This window comes from Gorilla gorilla, chromosome 19 (genome assembly GCF_029281585.2).
Source record: "Gorilla gorilla gorilla isolate KB3781 chromosome 19, NHGRI_mGorGor1-v2.1_pri, whole genome shotgun sequence".
Lineage (NCBI taxonomy): Eukaryota > Metazoa > Chordata > Mammalia > Primates > Hominidae > Gorilla > Gorilla gorilla.
In genome coordinates, this window is record NC_073243.2 from 99,504,007 (window position 1) to 99,511,585 (window position 7,579).

The following is a 7,579-nucleotide window of genomic DNA, read 5'->3' on the forward strand; positions in this document are numbered from 1 at the left end:
GCTATAGTGAGATAAATGTCTCCCCAGAATCACTTACAGTGGACCTACTTAAGGACAAGAACAGGCCTGGCATGGTGGCATGCCTGTAATCTCAGCACTTTGAGAGGCCTAGGCAGGAGGATCCCTTAAGGCCAGGATTTACAGGCTAGCCTGGACAACATAGCAAGACTCCATCTTTACAAAAAAATAGAAAAATCAGCTAGGTGTGGTGGCACTTGCTTGGAGTTCTACTTACCAGGGAGGCTGAGGCTGGAGGATCTCTTGAGACTAGGGGTTCCAGGTTGCAGTGAGCTATGATAACAACATTGCACTCCAGCCTGGGGGACAGAGCAAGACACTGTCTTTAACAAAATAAAAAATAAAAAAAGAACAGGAACAACATCTAGATTACTCTATTTTCTGTATCCATAGCTAGATCACACCTTTTAAATCTCTCATTATTTATGAAAATCCATTTGCTATTTGGTTCAATCTTGGTTTAGATTTGAAATAAACTGAGATCCCATAAACTGAACAGGCTATCATAAATCATTGCCTTTCAAATTAAAATAACAAAGTATATATAACTACTACTTTACACTGGCTAAGAATAACAGAGATTACATCAGGGCTATGACTTAGATTATTTTTACCTTTGCTAAAATAATGAACATAGAGTTCTTAACTAATCATTTGTTTCAAAGCTTTTAAAGCCATTGCTGAGACTAATAACCAGCATTTGGATAGTTAAGACCTTACTCTGTGTGCAACGTGGAAGGTAAGTTGTGCATATATCAAAAGGCTTTTGGATGTTTAAAGAAAGTATAGCTAGATTGAAATAAGCATTGCACATGTATAAAATATACCATTCAAGGATTTACAGTGGATATTAACAATTAAATATGGATATCTGAAGGAAGCTTGAGCAAAGAGACCAGTTGGATTTGCTTTACTTACCAGTTCCCATGATTATTAAACTAGGGACACTGTACACAAGTCAAGGAATTCATGATGTATATGTCTTTCCTCATATCCCAGTATTATAACAGTAGCAAAAGAATTATCAAAACACTTACTGCATGTTGGGTGATATGGTTTAGATTTCAGTCCCCACCCAAATCTCATGTAAAATTGGAGGAGGGTCGTGATGGGAGGTGATTGAATCATGAGGGCAAACTTCCCCCTTGCTGTTCTTGTGCTAGACTTCTCAGGAGATCTGATGGTTTAAAAGTTTGTGGCACTTCCCCACTCGCTCTCTGTCTCTCTCCTGCCACCATGTGAAGAAGGGGCCTTGCTTCCCCTTCACCTTCTGCCTTGTCAGTTTCCTGAAGTCTTCCAGTCATGCTTCCTGCTAATCCTGCAGAACTGTGAGTCAATTAAACCTCTTTCTTCATAAATTATCCAGTCTCAGGTAGTTCTTTATAGCAATGTGAAAACTAATACATTGGGAATACTCCAATTTTACAAAAATGAACTCATTCAATATTCACTCTAAAGAGTTTTTATTTTATTTGAATAATAAAGAGGAGTTCTCAATGTTACCCAAGTATTTAGAATTATTATTCAGATTTTATATTCGTGGATTCTAAACTGCAAAAGTTTGTTAGCATTTGGCAATGTTTTTTAGATTGGTAACTAATACAAAATGTTTTACCTCATATCCATATACATTTTATGGGCTTACCCCCCTCAATTAATTTTAGATCATCGGAGAAATAAAGCAATTACTAGTGGTCACATAATTTGAATCCTATTTAAAATTCTAATGTAAATGTTTCCTTTACAAAGTTAAAAATTATTAAACATTAAAAGCTAAAATCATTGAACTGTTTTTACATGAATAACTTTGTTTATATCAATTTGATAGAGCTAGTTGTGTTTCATATAACCTGTAAATCTCATACAATTTAACAAAAATAAACAAAATGTATGTAATTAATTATTTGTAATAGTTCACATAATTTCATTCTCAAGTTGCTATGACCTGCCTTCAGAAATTGCTATTCCATGTTTACTTCATTTAAAGAGAAAGTTGACTCCATCTGTAGAAAATAGATTTTCCTATGTCTTTAATGGAGTTTTGAAAATTATCATATAATCTTGAAACTCTGAGTCTCTTTATATTTTGTAATAGGCTCTTGTGAAATTTTGACACATGGCTTTCCTCTTTTTTCTTCTGTGTCCAATGTTTTTTGTTAATAATTTTCTTCTCCTTGACATAGTTTTCTCCTTACCGATGTAATACTATTCTTTTCTTCAAATAATCTTGATTAAAACACACACACACACAAACACACGTGCTTACACTAGTTTCTAGTTTAGGAATAAAGAAGCCACAAAAATCCATGCAGAAACATTCTCCCAACCGAACACTGATGTGAGAAATAAGTTTAAATGAAGATGTAGTCTGCCATTTCATAATTAAAGCTTGGTTTTCCTGGAAGAAGTAATTGATGGATCTTATTGTGTAAGCCTTCTCACTCATAGTTACAATCCTTGTAAATTCTTCTATTTAATCATCACTTTTTTATAGCTCATTTTCCTAACTCATTAAACTTATATCCCTTTTGCTATATTTTGAAAGCCATAGTATATTTAAGATATATAATACTGCACTGAGACATTACAAAATAAATGTAATTGAAGTTGAGAGCATATATTATTCTTTGCAAAGTATTGAATTTCTAAGTGAAGAAAGTGAATACATTATGATTATACATATATATCTTACATTTTCCTTTTTCTAAGTCTCTAATATATTTCAACAAAAATCTCAATTATTGATTTTGTTAAACTGCTTGTCATAGCCTCTATGGTTTTATAGATAATGAAACCTCATCTTACTTTCTACTTTATTCCTAGAAAATTATATTCTAGTGCCTTTTTATCAACTAAAATTGTCAAAAAAAGAATAATTTTTCTGTACACGTGCAAATTTCATTCTTTATAAAACGGACTTTCCATTACATTAAATTTGATATATGACCTTATCATTGTCTACCTGGTTAAAAATTGCTAACATTTGTTACATGTATCAAATGTTAATTGTGTCTTGAAATATTTAAGCATCTAAAATATAGTACATGTTGACTCATAATTTTGTTATGATATTTTGAAAGACAAATTAGGGTGCTGGTGCTTCTGTAACATGTGGATGATGATCTATACATGCATTTTGACGTAATATTCTAAATCTCATGGGGAATTTACATTCATTTATGTCTCATTGATTTTTGTGTTATAATCTACTACATGTGATATATTGCCCAGAGGAATTAATTTTTTTTGTATCTCTTTAGTATTTAAGAGTTCTTGGTTTACTTTTCATTGCCTCTGAAGGATTATGTAAGAAATATTTTGCTGTCTCCTCTAAATAATAAAAAGAAAAAAAAACTTTTCTAATACTTTTCCTTTTTAGACTATTAACTGTATAATAGTTGTCCATTCTAATTGTGAGTTCAGTTTTTATATACATGTTGCTCTCTGGAAAGGCTGACCATGAATGTAAAACTGAATTTTAGTTAGGTTAAAAATACTCCAGTTCGTAAGAATCTTGTATAGATTAAGTTTTCATACAGTGACTCACTCTCTTGAAAAAGAGATAGAGAGAGAGAGAAGCATGTTGGTTCATAGAAGGGAAGGTTTTGACTTGCATGAAGGGAACAATTATGTGTTTCTAAAGCACTTGTCTTCAGGACAGCAATACTTTCAAGAATTCTGTCAGAAGCATTCTCGTGAAGCAAGATCATAGTTCATATTTTAGTAGCCAGAGTAAATTTTCTTAGGAGATCTGTCTTACTTATTGTGCAACAACACATTTTCTAACATTTTATAACTTTAACAAATCAGAGGTACAAGCTACAGAGCTTCCTGCTGCTCTAGTGTGACTGTGAAGCAGCAAGAAGATATCACGGGGCTAACATTCAATTGGCTTTTGTCTTAGGCATTGTTTATAATTATCACAAATGATTGTCACTTAAATTATTTGTGCTTAAATTTCCTCATCTACAAATTAATGAAGTTTGCCTGCATAGTCTCTAGTGTACAAACAATATCAAGATGCATACATTATGTATATAACAAGTAAGAATTTAAATATTTGACATTTAAGGTTGAATTGAATTTCATAAACTAGGAACCCATTAGATGAGAAAAAAACAATTCTAAAGTACTACTTGCTCAGACAAATTCCCAAATTTTGAGGAGAGGCTGAGGAGGGCGGATCACGAGGTCAGGAGTTAGAGACCAGCCTGGCCAATATACTGAAACCCTGTCTCTACTAAAAATACAAAAATGAGACAGGTGTGGTGGTGGGCACCTGTAATCCCAGCTACTCAGGAGGCTGAGGCAGGCGAATCACTTGAAACTGGGAGGTTAAGTTTGCAATGAACTGAGACTGTGCCACTGCATTCCAGTCTGGGCAACTGAGCAAGACTCCATCTCAAAATAATAATAATAATAAATCCCAAATTTTACTTATTTTCCAAATTACTAATAGGTTACTTTCCTTATTAATTTATTGCATTATTTTATATGTTTCTATGGAAAGTATACAACTTCCAGATTTAGATGGAACCATATGCCTTATTGTCTTTTATCACAGTAGCCATGGAGTATATGAGCTAAGTGTTTTTGTGTTTTGTTTTGCTTTAACAGTAAATAAAACTTGGTTGTTATTAAGGCGAGTAATTGGTCCTTGAAATATCACTTCATTTAGTCTCAATGCACAATAACATAAATTGAGGGTTTTTTTTAAAAAAAATCTTTGTACAACTGTCTCTTATTTTTCTGAGGCTGCTTTGAAAACATCTTATAAAAGTAAGGCAGTGTTAGAGACGTGAAAAGAAGGGAAATCCATACATTCAGAAATAATGCATTTTGAATGAAATGTAACTACAAAGTTAACTCTAACATTGTTTATTCCATCTTTCTTTAGCTCTGTCCATGTGCATATAATGTGATATTTAAAGGGGAACTAGTGATCCTTGGATTAAATAGACCCATTTCTTTTTTTTCTATAAATGTATCACTCTTCTAATAATAAATTGTTGCACCTTAAAAAGAACAATAAAGAAATCCTCAAAGCAAAGATGTATTGTAAAAAATGATTTTGTTTTATTTTAAAAGAAAAAATAGGCACAATGTGAAAAATGCTTAATATATTTTAAAATATAATTATTGAATACTATTAGATTGTGTCATTTATGAAAAGACTCATATTGTCATGCAATTTAAAATAAAATATCAAATTGCATGTAATATAAATAGTAATATTTATATTTAAGGAGGCATATAATTTTATGAACATTGCACATTAGAGAATGCCTTGTGTCATTATAATTCTGAATGTAATTTTGATGCCAGACCTCCTTCATGTAGTCGAGCTGAAGCTTCTGTGGGTGTTTGCCTGAAGTTTCATCCTTGCTCGGCTTCCACTCCTCCCCTGGCCTCCCTTCCTCAGGACTTTACCAGTATCTCCTGGGAGCAGTTAATTAATCTCCTGAACATGAATTTTTAATTTATAACTCTTTTGCAGGTGTCACATTAGACAACTCATATCTTGTAAGAATTAAGACTGAGATTCTGCCAGGCGTGGTGGCTCACGCCTGTAATCCCAGCACTTTGTGAGGCCAAGGTGGGCGGATCACCTGAGGTCGGGAGTTCGAGACTAGCCTGACCGACATGGAGAAAGCCCAACTCTACTAAAAAAAATACAAAATGAGCCGGGCGTGGTGGTGCATGACTGTAATCCCAGCTACTTGGGAGGCTGAGGCAGGAGAATTGCTCGAACCCAGGGGGCGGAGGTTGCGGTGAGCCGAGATCGCGCCATTGCACTCCAGCCTGGGCAACAAGAGCGAAACTCCGTCTCAAAAAAAATGAAAACAAAAAAAAGATGAGATTCTGAGGTATATTGCTTGCCAGTAACATGGCAACAAATAAACGGGGGCTGTTGATAAATAGATAGTTGGAAGCCCCTGGCATACCGTAGCATACTGATTACCAACAGATTGCCTGAGGGAATCAGGGTGCAGTAGAGGGGAAGGAGATGCACTGGCTTCTGCAGTGGATATGGCCTGGAGAAAACAGGCAAATTGACACTATAAGGTCTATGAAATGGGCTAATCGTTACTGAGCTCCATTAAAACATAAAAAAGATATTGCCAGCATAATCCATTATAAGGCATGTTGGAGAAGTCAGTAGGCTTCCACATTAACATTTAAAGAGACAATCATCTGCACTAGCCAGGTTTGCAATCATGTTGAAAACCAGACCTCATACCTATCATAGCTAATTCTATGAGTAGAAGAGCTTCAGGTAAATGTGGACTTTTATCTTTAGCCAGTCTTCTTTACAAGAGTATGACACTGAAATTGGGATGTGGATCTCTGTATTTTGTCAAACCTATAGCAATGAACACATCACATTTTCCTGAAAAATTTGGGCAAACACGAGTGAGCTCCTTCCTTTGTTAGAGAATTATAGCTGGACTACCAAGAAGCTTTTCTTGGAGGCATCAATCGGGGCAGATGACTTACAAGACTGTATTTGCCCTCCTCAAGACTTTTCCTACCTTACCTCTCAGCTAATACCAATATCTAGGGTTAGTTAATTAGAACAAGTAGTAATCAGGAATGTTCTGACCACACTAAGAAGGGAATTATTCTCCAAGGGAGCTTCAGGACCTCATAGATGCATACCTACGGGAACTGAGAGAGCATACTTGAGAGGAGACCTTGAGGGCAATAGACCAAGAGATAAAATTTAATGTTAAGTAATGGAGAGCTCTTTGACGTTGGGAAATTTCCTTTAGCCATGATAAAATGTGTTACCAGTGGGACCAAGACTAACATGCCACTAGGCTGGCTGTTGGAACCTTGGGAAAAATTATGTCCCATATTAAACAAGTTGGAAATACCAAAATGTCTTTGCAGGATTCTGAAGAAAGAATAAAAAATTCAGCATGCTCAAACAAATTAAGTGTACAATAATGGAGAAGGCAACAGATGCTTCTGTTTCTTGAAAGGATCCAGAAGACGTTCATAGAATTAATATAGTAAGAAATATGTTACCAAAAAGGCAATGGTAGCATAGACATGCTCACTAGTGCCTAACTATCCTCTTCAGGTAACAGCTATCTGCAGCTCATGTAGGGGATGTTATTATAGATCCTAGTGACAATGGAGATTGTAGAAATCCAGAATAGCAGTTGGTAAATGGAGTAACTTAATCCCAGGATTTGGAACAATGGGAAAAGAGGCCAGAAAAAAATGCCAAGGGATCTTAATCTAAAGGAAATTTTGGCTATGGTGAATGAGTGGGCACATGAGAGTTGGCAAAATATACAAGAATCTTTATAGCACATGTTAATTTTCACCAAAGAGCATCTACTGCAGGGGAAGCATTGACTCACAGTGGACAGGATGACTTATACCAAAGATAGTGAACCACTCTGTTTTGAGCTACCATGGAGCTTGCACAAGAATTTCATGAAAAATGCTGCCATGGGAGTGTATATGCAGGCTAAGAATAAGCTCAACAACATGAACTCAGGGCAGCCTTGACTTCATGGGCTCAAGCGATCTTCCAACTTCAGCCTCC